Source organism: Erythrolamprus reginae, chromosome 1, assembly GCF_031021105.1.
Source record: "Erythrolamprus reginae isolate rEryReg1 chromosome 1, rEryReg1.hap1, whole genome shotgun sequence".
NCBI classification, from domain to species: Eukaryota; Metazoa; Chordata; class Lepidosauria; order Squamata; family Dipsadidae; genus Erythrolamprus; species Erythrolamprus reginae.
The window spans coordinates 219,716,669-219,735,116 of record NC_091950.1 but is presented as its reverse complement, the minus strand read 5'-3'; positions in this window follow the sequence as shown (position 1 = coordinate 219,735,116).

Below are 18,448 nucleotides of genomic sequence, written 5' to 3'. Positions count from 1 at the left end.
GCTGATGAAAGATACAGAAGATATGATGAATCAATTATTCAGCTGGAGATGCAACGAGCTTCATACGGACTTCGATTTCAGAATATAAAAGAGGAAAAAGATGAAGATTTAAAAATGACTATGGCGGAAATTATTGGAGGTATACTCCAAGAGGATCCTACAGCTTTACTGAAAGAAATCGATGAAGTATACAGAATCTCGAATAGCTATATCCGTCGACACAACCTCCCAAGAGAGATACACATTAAGTTTACAAGAAAAGCGTTGCGAGATGAGATACTCCATTATTCAAGAAATTCCCAGCCCCAACAACATGGAGTAGACATAAAGATACTAAAACAAGTTCCAAGAAGTGTCAGAGAAAACAGAAGAGACTATCACTTTTTAACTAAAATTTTGATCAAAGAAAATATCACTTACCGTTGGCTTATTCCACAAGGACTTTCTCTGACATGGCGTTCTACAAGGTACAAACTGGAAAACGTAGAACAAGCTATGTACTTTCTTGAAAAGAGTGGCATCAGCCACTTTGATCACACAAGGAAGCAACAAGTGGTCCAACTACAACCAGCTCAACAGCAACCAGGGGAAAAATTACCAACTCAGCAAGAAGAAGATCTGGGGGCTACTGCTCAAGTAATAGAGCAGGACCAAGGTGCTAGAAGAGTTCAACCTCAGCGAGAAACCAAAAAATCCACTAAATGACAACAAATAAAGACTTAAAAATCTTTTCCGTTAACGTTAATGGACTTAATGAACCAAGAAAAAGGAAGCAAATCTTTTCTAAAATTAGAAATCAAAATGTTCAGATTGCAATATTACAAGAAGTTCATATTAAAAAAAATAACCAAAAATTACTGTTGAATCCCAAAATTGGAAAAATGTACGCTGCATTAGCAGACCAAAAAAAAAGAGGTGTAGTGATGTATGTTAAGAATTCTATAAATTCCAAACAAATATATAAGGATAAAGAGGGTAGGATATTGATTGTACAAGTTGATATTGAACCTAGACCTCTAGTGGTTGTTTCTATTTATGCCCCCAATGAAGACCAAATGACATTTTATAAAAATTTACATCAAATAATAATAGATCTAGCTATCGACAATGTATTGATAATAGGTGACTTCAATGCTATTGCGAATAGACAATTAGACCATTCAGGAGGGGGAGGTAATAAAAAAAGGGAAAAAGGTAAAAAAACAAGAAGGAATTTGCTACCTAGTACATTCCAAAAAATGAAAGCGGAATTATTACTAAATGACATTTGGAGGGAAAGACACCCCCACAAAAGACAATATACCTTCTACTCCAACCCTCATAAAATTTGGACGAGAATTGACATGTTATGGGCACCAAAAATGGTTGCAGAACAAATAAGAGAGGTCGAGATAGACGCTAATACATGGGCTGATCACAACCCAATAGTGGTCTCTATGACCATGAATAATAAACAGAACAACTGGCGGATGAATAGATATATATTAAATGATAAGAAATACAAGGATTGGATTGAAAAGGAACTAAAAATATTTCTTGAAATTAATAAAACCTCAGACACTACTCCACAGAATTTATGGGACACAGTTAAAGCGTATATAAGAGGCTTAACAATATCTTATACAGCAAAATATAACAAGGAAAAGAAATCAGAGTATTTACTCTGAATTAAAACAATTAGAATCCCTATCGCAGCAACACATTCAGAACAGGGATTTAAAGACAGAAATAAATGTAATTAAACATAAAATTAGAGTCTTAGAACAAAACCAATTAACTGAAAAGATCAAAAGAGCAAAGCAACAATATTTTGAACACGCAAATAAACCTGGCAGATGGCTAGCATATAAACTTAGAAAACAGAGCCAATCAAAATTAATCCAAAAATTAGAAGACAAAAACGGTATAATAAAATATGATACAGAAGGTAAGGCAGACATTGTGTATAATTTTTATAAAGAGTTATATGCCAAAGATCATGTTACCGAAGATGAAGTTTTTAACTACTTAAAAGTTTCAAAATTACCACAAATAACAGAAGACCAACAGGCCACCATGGATGGACCAATAACAATGGAAGAACTTCTAACAACAATTAAAAAACAGAAAAGCAACAAGGCCACAGGCCCAGATGCCATACCCGCAGAATGGTACAAGATAGAAAATGAAACAATAAGAAATCACATGTTAGAAACCTTTAATTTATGTAGACTTGAGGGTAAAATCCCCAAATCTTGGTCAGAATCATTGACAACTTTAATACATAAACAGGGCACAGATCCAGAAAAAATTAAAAACTATAGGCCTATATCATTATTAAATGTAGACTATAAGATATTTATTGCCATTTATGCAGAGAGACTCAAAAGAGTTATAAATGGAATAATACACCAAGACCAAAATGGGTTTCTACCAGGGAGACAAATTAAAAACAATCTTAGAACAGTAATAAATACACTAGAGTATTATGAACAACATTCAGACAAGATGGCATCTTTAATGTTTCTAGATGCTCAAAAGGCCTTTGATAACGTTAATTGGATATTCATAAAAATGCAATTAAATAAAATGAGATTTGGCCCAAAATTTGTTAACCTAATAGATACTATATACTCAAAACAAACAACGAACATAATATTGAATAACAATCAATTACCAACACTTGATATAAATAAGGGAGTCCGTCAAGGTTGCCCTATATCACCATTGTTATTTATCATGACTCTTGAAACTTTATTAATTAAAATAAGAGCGGACCCTAAAATAAAAGGTTTAACTGTAGGAGACGAAACTTATAAAGTCCAGGCCTTTGCAGACGATCTAATGTTCATAATTGAAGAACCGACAACAACAGTTCCTACCTTATTGCAAGCTATTGAACAATATGGAAAGGTAGCAGGTTTAAAGATAAATAAAAGTAAAACACATTTTTTGACCAAAAATATGAATAAAACACAAGAAACTAAATTAGAAAGTATCTCTGGAATAAAGACTGTAAAAAAAGTAAAATACTTAGGAATAAACTTAACAGCGAAAACAATAACATTAAAAAATGATAACTATATAAAATTATTAGCAGAAATTAAAAAAGATTTAGCAATGTGGAATAATCTGAAAATATCTTTTTTAGGAAGAATTGCAACAATTAAGATGAATATTTTACCCAAGGTTTTATTTCTTTTCCAGGTAATACCAATAAACCCAGGGGGAATTTTTTTTAAAACTTTAACAAACCTAGTTAAAAAATTCATATGGCAAGGGAAAAAAGCAAGGAAGATATTAAAGAAAGAGGAGGATTTGGCCTTCCAAATTGGAAACTATACTATCAGGCTGCTGCATTAACATGGCTTAGAGAGTGGATAATCCTAGATAACAAAAGAATACTTAACCTAGAAGGACACGATTTAATGCTTGGATGGCACGCATTTTTATGGTATGATAAGGACAAAAACCATTCTTACTTTAAAAGGCACACATTAAGGAAATATTTACTAGAAGTCTGGAAAGACATAAAGAAAAATCACTTTTTAAATATCCCAGAATGGCTAGCTCCTTTAGAAGCAATAACGCATCCAAAGTCTATAAAGGACAAGAAAATAACTCATAGATATAAAGAATTACTAAATGATCAGATGAAGCTTAAATCTAGAATTGAACTACAAGAAGAAGGGATAATAATAGACCGGTGGCACTACGCCCAGATCCGATCTAGATATCAGAAGGATAAAACTCTTTATATTTTTAATAAAAGTAAGAATCCTTTAACTACTTTAATTACCACCAATTCAATAAAAATGATAGGGAAAATATATAAACTACTCATCGCTCATAAAAATATAGAGTTGACTTTAAAAGATACTATGATAAGATGGTGTAGAAATATTGGCAAGGAAATAGACATAGATACATGGGAGAAAGTGTGGATTAATAACTGGAAAATGACTAAATCAGTTTCATTAAAAGAAAATCAAATTAAAATGTTCTATAGATGGCACCTCCCACCAAATAGGATAGCAAAAATGTTTCCCAAAACATCTCCAGTATGCTGGAAATGTAAGAAGGATATAGGAACCTATTACCATCAATGGTGGACATGTGGTAAAGCTAAAATATATTGGAAGATGATTGAGAAAATATTAAAAGAAATAATAAAGCAAGATATAGATAATACCCCGGAATTTTACTTACTAGGTGTTACAAATCAGACCTACAAGAAAGAAATTCTTTATTTAATTATACACATATTAACCGCGGCTAGAATAATATATGCGCAAAATTGGAAAGGGGAGGAAATCCCCAAGGAAGAAGAGGTTATAGCCAAAATATTAGACTGCGCTGAAATGGACATGATGACGAGAAGATTAAACGATCAAGAAGATACTAAATTTTATGAAACATGGAACAATGTTTATAAATGGATAGATAAGAAAAAATAAGACATATAGATTGATTTTTAGTTAATTTTCTGTATATGTTTTTACCTAGGCGATAACAATATTAATACTAGTTCAAAAGTACTTTTTGACGATTATGATATAGTAGTGTACGCATAAGTATAAGTAACATATTAAGATTTTTGATGTATAATAGTTGAAATTAGCTTAAATGTTTGGTTTGATGGTTTGATATTATTTTTTGACGATTATGTTATACTAATCCTATCTAATATTTACATCGTATTCAAGATTTGTAAAACTTCTACTCAAACTTACTAACTTTTTTTCACAATAGTTAACATATATTTAATTATGTATTCTTTTTCTATATTTGAATGTATACTTTCAAAAGAAGCGGGGGAAATACACCCCCACTTTATGTTTATTGTTTGTATGTACTTGTTTGTTTTATGAAAATTAATAAAAAATTGAAAAAAAAAAAAAGGATATATGGAGAACACATCATCTGGAAAATACACAATACAGTTTCTTCTCATACCCACACAAGTCTTGGTTGCGTATAGATATGGCTTGGTCCAATTCTTATATTATAAACCAAACAAAAGAAATAAGGATCTTACCTGCCACTTGGGCTGATCACAATCCCATACTCTTAACTCCCAACAACCAGGATTCTATAACACACAAAAGGTGGACTATGAACTATTCCACCATAAATGAAAAACATTTCAAAATTAAAATAGAAAACGAACTACCACCCTTTATAACGATTAACTGTGAAGGAGATTTGGGATACAATGAAAGCCTACATATGAGGAATATACATATCCTACTCAGCCCACACTAATAAACAAAAAAAGAGAAACTTAACAACCTTAACAGTAAATTACAGGAAGCAGAAACAACACTACAACAATACCCGGATGACACAACAACACTAATTAAAATTAAAACTATAAAACATGAAACTCAACAACAACTTACTGCCAAATACAAAACTTTAAAACAACTAAATTTTGAATCCACTAATAAACCCGGCCGATGGTTGGCTTTCAAATTGGCGCAACAAAAGGCTGGCAAAGCCATAGAATCCCTTTATGATAACTTGGGCCTACTGAAAACAAACACAGAAGAAAAGAAAAGCATAATACAACAATTTTACCAGGAACCATATAACTCAGACAAGCCAGGTAACCCTGCAATTAAGAAATACTTAGCTCTAAACGAAACACTACAGATAACAGAGGAAGAAAGAACAAAATTAAATAGGAATATTACTCCTACAGAAATTAAACTGGCCATTGCAAAACAACATAACAATAAAACCCCAGGATCCAACGGTATCCCCTCGGAATTTTATAAACATCACCAGGACATACTAGAACCAATACTGCTAAAGCTATATAACCAGGCATTACAACAAGGCAAACTTCCGAAAACATGGTCTGAAGCTTACATTACTATCATACCAAAAGAAAATAAAGACAAAAAATATTTAGAAAATTACCGACCAATTTCACTATTAAACACGGATTATAAAAAATTTTCAACAATAATTGCAGAACATTTCAAAAAGATCTTAAACAACATTATACATCCTGATCAAAACGGATTCCTCCCAACAAGAAATATAAGTAATAATACCCGAACCGTACTCAACACTTTAGAATACTACAATGAAAACCCTGATAAACCAGTGGCACTCATGTTTATAGACCTTAAAATAGCCTTTGATTCTCTCTATTGGGAATATTGCATAACACAAATAGAACATATGAAATTTGGAGATAACTTTATCAACCTAATAAAATCTATCTACTCCCAACATACAGCAAAAATACTCTTTAACAAAATTATCACAGAAGAAATAACAGTAAAGAGAGGTGTACATCAGGGATGTCCCTTAGCACCTTTAATTTTTATATTAGCCATAGAACCACTACTAAAAACATAAGAAATAATGAGCAAATAAACGGACTTAAAATAAAAAAGGAACACTTTAAACTTCAAGCCTTTGCAGACGACATAGTATTCACAATTCAAAATCCACTTAAAACAGCCCATATTTTAATGAGCGAACTTCATAGAGTTGGGGAAATAACCGGTCTCAAAATTAATCTAGACAAAACCCAAATTATAACCAAAAACATGACACTAGAACAAAACTCCATATTAGAGCAAGCTCTATGTAAAAACAGTGGAAAAAACTAAATATTTTGGATCACGGTTTCAGTGAACAATAGTACTTTAAAAAAAGATAATTACGACAAACTTACACAGGACATACAAAAAATATTTAACTACATGGACAAATTTAAAACTATCACTGATGGGTAAGATTGCCGCGATAAAATCAAACATTCTCCCCAGATACCTATATCTTTTCAAGTAGCTCCGATCAAACTGAACAAGTCATTTTTTGAACAATTGCATAAACTAATTCGGAAATTCATTTGGACAAAAAAAGAGGCAAGAATAAAGTTTAAAAACCTGTAAGATCATAGATCAAGAGGAGGCTTTAGCCTCCCCAACTTTTATCTTTACTATCAAGCCACTATTTTAACTAAAATCAAAGATTGGATAACTCTACAAAACACAAGATTACTTTCCTTAGAAGGATTTAATTTACAGTCAGGATGGCACACATTTCTAATGGCAGAACCAAACAAAATACCAAAATACTTTAAAAACCATTATATAAGAAATTCATTAATATCGACCTGGCAACAGATTTTAAAAAATCATTATTTAGCAATTCCAAAATGGTTATCCCCAAATGAATCCTTTACTTACCAGACCGCTCTTTCAGTACCAAAAATAATAACCTATTCCAAATTACTAGATCCCAATGATAATATTCTCACTAGACAACAACTAGAAGACAACGGAATATTTATAGACTGGTTTACATATATACAAATAAACACAAAATACAAACAATAGAAAAGTACCCTCAGCTTTCAAAACCCTAATCCTCTCGACTTAATACTATTTGTACCGAACATAAAAATGATCTCCAAATTATATAGCTATCTATTAAAACAGGATACTATAGAAGAGCAAGTCAAAGGATACATGATTGCATGGACACAAAACTTTGGATATATAATAAAACTCACAGAGTGGGAAAAAATATTTACAATTAACTACAAAATGATACTTGCTGTATCCAACAAGGAAAATTTATACAAAATGATATATAGATGGCACCTTCCACCAGCTAGGCTTTCTACAATGTACCCAAACGTATCATCCCTATGTTGGAAATGCAAGAAGAATCAAGGAACATACTATCATTTGCGGTGGACCTGTACATACGCCCAAAAATTTTGGACACAAATTAAAAGAATAATGGACCAAGTCATATCGACAAAGATTACAATCAAACCAGAATTGTTCCTCCTGGGCATTTTTAGACAGAAATTAAACAAAGAAGACAGATACCTTATTATCCAAATACTGACGGCCGCCAGGCTAACATACGCACAACATTGGAAAAAAGAAGACACCCCGACAAATTTAACTATTATTAGTAAAATTATGGAATGTGCTGAATTATCAAAAATAACAATGGAAATACAAAACAAAAATGATTCAGAGTTCTACAAGGCCTGGGAGAAATGGTTCAGATGGTTATCTAACTTTAAAAACAATAAAACAAAAACCAATCAAAATTTCTCAACATAAATTAAAAGAAAGATATACACAATAGAAATTCTGACCAAAATCGATACAATCCCTGTCTGAGTTCAATCCACTCGATAACTACTAACAGCTTACCAATATCATAACTCACAAATATCTCTTACTCATAAAACTAAAAAACATAACCAAACTAAGTCGTCACAATACATATTCCTGCTAGTCTGCAGGTACTATCCCCCTCCCTCTTTTTTTTTCTCTTTCTTCTCTTTCCTATCTTACCCCTAAACTACTTTTCTTTTCTACGTTACTCCTAAACTACTATCTTTTATAGATATAAGATTATGTAAATATGAATATTGAATACAAAATAATTATCTATAGAAAATTATTTGAAATGAATATACAACAATATATATAAGCTACTGTATAAAAATATTGATTACCCCATCCCCCTCCTATTTTTCTTTTTGTACTCCCATCCCCCTTTCCCATTCTTAATAAATTAATAAAGTATATTTTTTTTAAAAAATGATATTAATGATTTTTAAAAAAAATATTTTTTATTATTTTTCATAAACAAACATAACATATAACATTTAATGGAGCTACAGTCACTCCGCTCACAATAGAAGTCATCATTATATTAAAAAAGAAAAAAGGAAAGATCTTATTGTGGTTTAACACCTCCTATAAAATATGTGAAAATATCAATTATAACATAGTAAATAAAAACACCTCTAAAAGTTTATAAAGATATATATAGAAATTCTTAATTTATGAATTAAATCAAATTGAGATAAAAAAGATAAGAGAAGAAAAAAGAATTTACATTTATATTGTAAGTAATCACAGTCTGATACGGTTTAACTATTAATTTCAAATATTCAAAGTAATATAACAACAAGCTTATCTCTTTTTCTTTATTTCCCACCAAGTGTATACCTTCGGCCAAATATCATAAAATTCTGAATCTTCTTGGTTATTTAACCGTCTGGTCATCATGTCGAGCTCGGTGCATTCTAATACTTTCTTAAGTATGTCTGCTTCTTTTGGAATCTCAGTTTCCTTCCAATTTTGAGCAAAGGCTATCCTAGCTTCTACTAATATATGAACTATTAAGTAATATATGTCTTTTTTATATTTATTATTTGATACACCTAATAAGAAAAATTCTGGTGTTTTCTTGATTTCTTGCTCTGTTATTTATCTTAACCATTTTTCTATTAGGTTCCAGTATTCTTTTGCTTTTGGGCATGTCCACCAAGTATGATAATAAGTACCTATTTCTATTTTGCATTTCCAAAAGTTAGGTGACTTGGTTTGAAACATTTTTGAAATTCTATTTGGTGGCAAGTGCCATCTATAAAACATCTTAATTTGATTTACTTTAAAGGAAGTTGATTTTGTTATTTTCCAATTATATGTCCATACCTTTTCCCAGGTATTTAAATCTATCTCTTTATTTAAGTTTCTGCACCAACTAATCATGTTGTCCTTTAATATCCATTCTATATTTTTGCAGTTAATTAAGAATTTATATGGTTTTCCAATTAGTTTTCTTTGGTTTGTTGTTAATAATTTACCTAAAATATTATTCTCCTTTCTAAGTGTATATGTTATTTTATCTTTGTAAAATCTAGACTTGATCTGTGCATATTGCCATCAGTCTATAACAATACCTGCCTCCAACAGATCCTGGTTTGTTTTTAAATTCCACTGATTATCTACTAGGTCTCTGTATTTCCAAATCTTACCTTCTTGTATTAGGTTTGGGGGACTTATAGCCTCGATCGTGGATATCCATTCTGGCAGAACTAAAAAATGATCTTTCTTTATATCATTCCAAACATCTATAAGTGCCTTTCTGATTATATGTCTCTTAAAATAGGAATGTGTTTTATACTTTTCATACCATATAAAAGCATGCCACCCCAACATTAGATCGTGTCCTAAATTTAATAGTCTTCTGTTTTGTAAGGTAAGCCACTCTTTAATCCAAGTTAAAGTTGCAGCTTGATAATACAACTTCCAATTTGGGAAGGCAAGGCCTCCTCTTTCTTTTATGTCTTCTAATGCACACTGCTTTATTCTAAGTTTCTTATCTTGCCATATAATTTTTTTTGTTATTCTCATTAATTCTTTAAAAAAATATTTTCCTGGCTTTATTGGGATTACTTGAAATAAAAACAGAACTTTAGGAAAAATGTTCATCTTGGTTGTGGAAATCCTACCTAACAATGATAATTGCAGGTTGTTCCAAGTTACTAAGTCATTTTTAATTTGCTTTAAACGTTTAGTATAATTATCTTCTTTTAATGACATGGATTTTGCTGATATCCATATACCTAAGTATTTTACTTTCTTGGTTATTTTCATGTTATGATTTTATTTCTAATTGTTTATCTGGAGGTCTGTCATATTTTTAATTAATATTTGTGTCTTTTTTTAATTGATTTTCAGGCCGGCTATTCTCCCATATTTTTCGAATGAGTCTATTAACTTTGAAATAGAAATTATTGGGTCTTCTAATATGAAGACAACGTCATCCGCAAAGGCCTGCAGTTTATATATTTCTTTTTTGATTTCTAATCCTTTAATGTTTTTACCTTTTCTTACCTTTATCAATAAGGTTTCTAATGTTAAAATAAATAGAAATGGAGAAATGGGGCAGCCTTGTCTAACTCCTCTTTCTATCTCAAACTTTTCTGTTTGGTCATCATTAAGAATAATTTTGGCTGTTTGGGTAGAATATATAGTATCAATTATATTACCGATGGACCCACAGGAAGTAATTAGGGAGATCGATGAAATTTACAGAGTCCAAACCAGCTATGCCAGAAAACACAACTCACCAAGAGAGGTGCACATTAAATTCATCAGGAAGACCATAAGAAATGACATTTTAAAATGGTCAAGAGATGAAAACTTAAAATATAAAGACAAAGACATCATAATATTAAAAAAAGTGCCAAGAAGAGTATGAGAAAGTCGGAGGGAATTTTACTTCTTAGCAAGAATTTTAATTAAAGAAAAAATAATCTTTCGTTGGCTGATACCAGAAGATGTTTGATTTGATTGGATTGGATTGGATTTGCATGCCGCCCCTCTCCATAGACTCTGGGCGGCTAACAATAGTAGTAAAACAGCATATAACAATCCAATTAAAACAGTTAAAAACCGTTATTGTAAAACCAAACATACATACAGACATACTGTTATGTCCGCAGTTAATTAAAAGGAATTGTTTCTAGGTAAATTTCTAATACTTGTTGTTAAGCAGAAATCATCTAAAGTAATGTAAACTGTTTACCTGTTTCCTATTGGTTGTTGTATTTGGCGCCAAGATCGGATAGCTGTCAGCCGCGGCTTGTTGCTGGGCTAAATGTTATAAATAGGACGGCTTCTGGTCTTACGCGTCTTCTGTTGAAGCGCGGCTAAGCGAAAGTGTTACAGCCGCTTGTTAACCTCCTGCTGTGAATAAAAGAAGGAATAGAAAGAAATCGTGTATTGCATTTATTACAGTGGCGACGAGGGTCTAGAGGTGATTTTTCCCCCCACAAAAAATCATAATGTCGATCCCATCGATCATCCAACCTCCTGAGCTGTTTGACCCCGAAAGGTCAACATGGACTGCCTATATGGCAAAATTCGAAATATTCCTTGAGGCAGCAGGAATGAAGGATGCTGAAGACGGTAGAAAACGAGCCCTGTTTCTTAACTACTGTGGCTCTCAAATTTTTGATTTAGCAGGCACCTTGACTGATCCGGAGCCCGCTAACTCCGTGCCATGGGACACGTTGAGAGAGAAATTGGCATCTCATTTTAAACCCACAAAGCCTGCGAGGGTTTACCGGCATCAGTTCTCCCGTACAGCCCAGGCTGAGGGAGAGTCTATCAACCAATTTGCTACTCGTCTTAGGACGATTTTAGCTAAATGCCAATTCGAGAATCCTGAAGCTCGATTGACTGATGCCATTATTTTTGGCATGCGAAATGTCACAATTCGAAACAAACTGTTGGCAGCGGAAGATTCAACCCTGCAGGATGTCATCAAAGCTGCTCAAACAGCTGAGGTAGCCGAAGCCGCTGCAGCTGACCTCAAATCAAACGACAAGCTGCCAACTGTTTGTAAAATCTCTGACGCTCATCGCACCCCAGGGAATCGTCCCCACGACTACCATCCTCAAGACCTCGATACCTATGAAGACTACTGCTGTCAAATACGAGGACCACCAGCGAGACAGCCCCGTCAGCCGTTCCAGCCCTGCGCCGGATGCCGCGGCCAGCACCCGAGATCCAGATGCCCCTTCAAGGATGCCTTCTGCCGCCGCTGCGATAAGCGCGGCCACATTGCCGCCATCTGCCAGGCCACTCTACCGGATGACCTCTCTGGCAACCAAGAATTACTACCCACCTTTTCTTCTCAACGCTATTATCGCCCTTTCAGACAGCAAGGCAGAGGAAGCAGACGTCCATGGACCCCCCGAGGTAATAAACCGTACTCCGACTGTGGCACCTATTTCTCCCCCCCCCCCAATAAAATTGTTGTCCCGATCCTCCTCAATCACCTGCCTTGCCACATGGAACTTGACACTGGCTCAAAGTTCACTTTAATGCCGTAGCATAAGTTGCGGCTCTATGTGCCAGCATTGTCTCGAGACTCTTTACAGCCGTTGGACATTGCCATTAATGACTTTCAGGGACACCCTATTCAGGTATTGGGGAGAATTAGAATTCCTGTCACTTTTAAAAATGTCCACCATGTGTTGCCAATTTTAGTTGTTGAAGGGGCAAATCACTCCCTTTTGGGTCTGGATTGGATGGCTCCCTTGGGATTGGCTGTCACTGGCCTCCACAAAATAACCACCTGGGGGGCGCCTAATTTCATCCACGAATTTCCAGAGGTATTTCAAGAGGGTTTGGGCACGTATAAGGGTCCTCCTATTTCTTTTTCATTGGATCCTAATGTCCCTCCCCTTCGTTTAAAACCACGGAGAGTACCGCTGCCTTTATTAGAGAAGCTGGATGCACAACTACAGAAGCTGCAGGTGCAAGGCATCCTAGTCCCTGTTGAACATGCCCCTTGGGAGACCCCTATAGTAACCCCGTTAAAGCCGGACGGCTCACTCAGAGTATGTGCAGATTATAAATCAACCCTTAACAAAGCGTTGCAGCATAACTCATACCCCATACCAGTTGTACAGCAGTTGCTGCATACCCTAGGGGCTGGAAAATTATTTGCAAGGCTGGACCTTGCCCAGGCATACCAGCAGTTAACCGTTGATGATGCCACAGCATTGGCACAAACGATTGTTACACATCGGGGCGCCTTTAAATGTACACGGTTACAATTCGGTGTCAGCGTAGCCCCTGGTATTTTCCAAAGGTTGATGGAAAGACTGCTGAGTGGGCTTAAAGGGGTGGTCCCCTATTTTGACGACATCCTAATTTGTGGGGACACCCCTGCGCAGTTGCATGGCAGAATTAGACAAGTTCTCTCTCGTCTACGGGATAAGGGTTTGAGACTTAAGCCTGAAAAATGTATGTGGGAAACACCATCCGTTGAATTTTTGGGGTTCCGCATAGATTCACAGGGAATACACCCCACGGACGATAAAATTAAGGCCATCAAGGATGCACCAGCCCCCACATGTAAAGCGGAACTGCAAGCCTTTCTAGGTCTATTAAATTTTTATTCCGTCTTTTTGAAGCAAAAGGCATCCGCAGCTGAGCCGCTTCATCGGCTCCTCCACAAGGGAGCAGCTTGGGAATGGGGAGAGAAACAACATCTAGCTTTCACAGCTGTCAAGAATCTATTGACATCAAATAGTGTCGTTATTCAATACAGCTCGACCCTACCACTTAGACTTACATGCGATGCTTCACCGTACGGTGTGTGGGGGGGTGCTCGCTCATGTATTCCCTAATGGTCAAGAAGCCCCAGTGGCTTATTTCTCAAGGACATTATCTATGGCCGAACGGAACTATGCTCAAATCGACAGGGAAGCATTGGCACTAGTGGCAGGGGTGAAGAAATTTCACCACTATTTATTAGGCCGCCCTTTCCAATTGGTTACTGACCACAAACCTCTCCTAGGTTTGCTAGCCACTGGTCGCCCTACTCCTCCATTTATGTCCCCTCGGATGTCTAGGTGGGCAATATTCCTCGCTGGGTATGATTATGTGCTCATTCATAAAGGTGGCTCAAGCATCAACCATGCAGATGGACTGAGCCGCTGCCCCTTAGGTCAGAGGATAGAGGACCCAGCCCATGCAGCTGATGTCCTCCTCATAGATTTAAATACTGACCCCTTGGTTACAGCCAAAGAAGTGGCTATAGAAACAAAAAAGGATCCTATCTTACACAGGGTGCTACAATATATTTTAAAAGGATGGCCACCTAATGGAGAAGACCCAGGTGTGGGGGAGTACAAAACTAAACGTTTGGAGCTGTCAGTCATGCATGATTGTGTTCTGTGGGGTGACAGAGTGGTCATTCCCACTGCTTTAAGGCCACAGGTCATAAAGATGTTACATCTGGGTCACCCGGGGGTGGTTAGGATGAAAGCTCTGGCCAGAGGTTATGTATGGTGGCCTGGATTAGATAAAGCAATTGAGGATTGGGTTGCCACTTGTGCACAGTGTCAAGAATCGAGACCCAATCCACCTAAAACCACCCCTGCACTGTGGGACATGCCCCAAAGTCCATGGTCAAGAGTACACATAGACCTGGCAGGACCGGTAGGCAACCAGATGTTCCTCATTATAGTGGATGCATACTCTAAGTGGTTAGACATTATTTTGTTGGGATCCACTACTTCCACTGCTATTATAACTGCTTTAAGAAAATTATTTTCCATGCATGGGTGTCCAGACGTTCTAGTGTCGGACAATGGGCCCCAGTTCACATCAAGGCAGTTTGAAGTGTTCTTGGCACATCTAGGGGTCAGACATGCTTTAACATCGGCCCACGCAGCGTGGTCTAATGGGATGGCAGAGAGATATGTTCGTGTGGCCAAAGAGGCCATTAAAAGGTCATCACCAGGGGAGATGCAAGAGAGGCTGGACACCTTTCTCCTTACTCAACATATTACACCCAGTTTGACCACTAACAAGAGTCCAGTCGAGCTGCTTATGGGGAGGAAGTTGAGGTCTCCCCTGGACAGACTGCACCCCTCTTTTGTGCAATTCAAAAATGTAAATATGTCTATTCCAGAAAGGGCAATGTGCATAGGTCAATCAGTTTTTGTTAAAAACTTTGACAGGGGCCAGCAATGGGAACGTGGCATTGTGACCGAGCAACCTGGCCCAAAGACTTACATGGTCAAGTTAACTGATGGACGTCTGTGGAAAAGACACATAGATCACATAAGGGAAAGACAGGAGACAGCCAGTTTGAGACAAAATGGGAATAACAATAATAATGGGGCTTCTACTCCTTCACTCCCCGCAGGGAGTTACAACAGACCGGGCAGAAACCAGGAACAAATAGACTGGGACTTACCTGGGCACTCTGACCTCTCCAGCGCTGCCCCTTCTCTACCACATGTCAGTCGTGGAGAATCGTATGCATCAGGACATGAGGAACCCTCCTCTTCCGTAGACACCCAAGTATCCCATGATCCTCGCCGGTCAGACAGGACACCCAGAAGACCTGCCCGGTTGGATTATTATATTACTTATTTGTCAGAATAAATACTAACCAGAAGGGGGAGGGGTGTTATGTCCGCAGTTAATTAAAAGGAATTGTTTCTAGGTAAATTTCTAATACTTGTTGTTAAGCAGAAATCATCTAAAGTAATGTAAACTGTTTACCTGTTTCCTATTGGTTGTTGTATTTGGCGCCAAGATCGGATAGTTGTCAGTCGCGGCTTGTTGCTGGGCTAAATGTTATAAATAGGACGGCTTCTGGTCTTACACGTCTTCTGTTGAAGCGCGGCTAAGCGAAAGTGTTACAGCCGCTTGTTAACCTCCTGCTGTGAATAAAAGAAGGAATAGAAAGAAATCGTGTATTGCATTTATTACACATACCGTGTATAAAATTGTAAAGGCCTAAGGGGAAGGAGTATATCAGTTCACCCATGCCTGGCGGCATAGGTGGGCTTTAAGAAGCTTACGAAAGGCAAGGAGGGTGGGAGCAATTCTAATCTCTGGGGGGAGTTGGTTCCAGAAGGCCGGGGCCGGCACAGAGAAGGCTCCTCCCCTGGGTCCCACCAAGCGACATTGTTTAGTTGACGGGACCCGGAGAAGACCCACTCTGTGGGACCTAACTGGTCGCTGAGATTCGTGCAGCAGAAGGCGATCTCTGAGATAATCTGGTCCGGTGCCATGAAGGGCTTTATAGGTCATAACCAACACTTTGAATTGTGACCGGAAACTGATCGGCAACCAATGCAGACTGCGGAGTGTTGGTGTAACATGGGCATGTTTGGGAAAGTCCATGATTGCTCTCGCAGCTGCATTCTGCACGACCTGAAGTTTCCGAACACTTTTCAAAGGTAGCCCCATGTAGAGAGCGTTACAGTAGTCGAGCCTCAAGGTGATGAGGGCATGAGTGACTGTGAGCAGTGACTCCCGGTCCAAATAGGGCCGCAACTGGTGCAACAGGCAAACCTGGGCAAATGCCCCCCTCGCCACAGCTGAAAGATGGTTCTCTAATGTGAGTTGTGGATCGAGGAGGACGTCCAAGTTGCAGACCCTCCTGAGGGAGTCAGTAATTCCCCCCCCCAGGGTGATGGACGGACAGATGGAATTGTTCTTGGGAGGCAAAACCCACAACCACTCCATCTTATCCGGGTTGAGTTTGAGTCTGTTGACACCCATCCAGGCCCCCACAGCCTCCAGACACCGGCACATCACTTCCACTGCTTCGTTGACTGAACATGCGGTGAAGATATAAAGCTGGGTATTATCAGCGTACTGGTGATACCTCACCCCATGCCCTTGGATGATCTCACCCAGAGGTTTCATGTAGATACTAAATAGCAGGGGGGAGAGGACCAGCCCCTGAGGCACCCCACAAGGGAGAGACCTCGGGGTTGACCACTGACACCCCACTAACACCGACTGTGACCAACCAGAGAGGTAGGAGGAGAACCACTGAAGAACAGTGCCTCCCACTCCCAACCCCTCCAGCCAGCGCAGAAGGATAACATGGTCAATGGTATCAAAAGCTGCTGAGAGGTCAAGGAGCACCAGGACAGAGAATAAACCCCTGTCCCAGGCCCACCAGAGATCACCCATCAACATGACCAAAGCAGTTTCCGTACTGTAACCGGGCCTCAAACTCAACTGTTGAGGACCTAGATAATCAGCTTCTTCCAAGGACCGCTGGAGCGCCACAACCTTCTCAACAACCTTCCGCATAAAGTGAAGGTTGGAGACTGGATGATAGTTATTTAAGTACGGCTGGGTCCAGGGTAGGCTTATTGAGGAGGGGGCGCACAAGTGGCTCCTTATAAGGAGCCGGAAAGGACCCCCTCCCCAAGGAAGCATTGACAATCTCCTGGACCCAGCTCCGTGTCACCTCCCTGCTGGCCGAAACCAGCCAGGAGGAACACGGATCCAATAAGCAGGTGGTGGAACTCACAGCTCCAATGACCTTGTCCACTTCATCAGGTGTCACCAGATCAAACTCTTCCCAGAGAGGTGGACAAGTACGGGCCCCAGTCACCTCGACTGACTCGTTGTCAGCTGAAACTGCTGTCCAATCGGAGTCAAGGTCTGTCAAAATCTGAGCGACTTTATCAGCGAAAAATGAGTTAAAATCCTCAGAATTATCCTGCAAGGGCTCCCCAAATTCCCCCTGGTTAAGGAGGGAGTTGGTCACCCTAAACAGAGCGGCCAGGCGGGATTCCGCTGATGCAATCAAGGTGGCATGATACGCGCATCTTGCCGCCTTGAGTGCCATATTGTAAGTCTTAATATGAGCTCTTACAAATGTTCGATCGGATTTGGACTTACTCTTCCTCTAGACGTCTCTTTTGGCGTTTCAACTCCCGGAGCTCCTCGTTGAACCATGGAGCTCTATGGGGTCTAGTGCCACGGAGAGGTCGCAACAGCGCAATTCGGTCTTGGGCCTCCATTGCAGCCTTATTCCAGGCCTCAGCCAGAGACTCTGCTAAACTGTGGACGAGTGTATCTGGAATAACCCCAAGTGCCTTCTGAAAGCCTTCTGGATCCATCAGGCGTCTGGGGCGGAACAGTTTAATCAGTTCCACCTCCCTGCGGGGGAGGATTGGAGCCAGAAAGTCAAGCCGCAGAAGAAAATGGTCCGACCATGACAAAGGCAACACTTCTAAGCCCCTTAGTCTCAGACCATTACTCAGTTGCTGAGGAATACCATGTCAAGTGCGTGCCCCCCCTCGTGAGTCGGACCCTGTACTACTTGGGTCAGGTCCATGGTT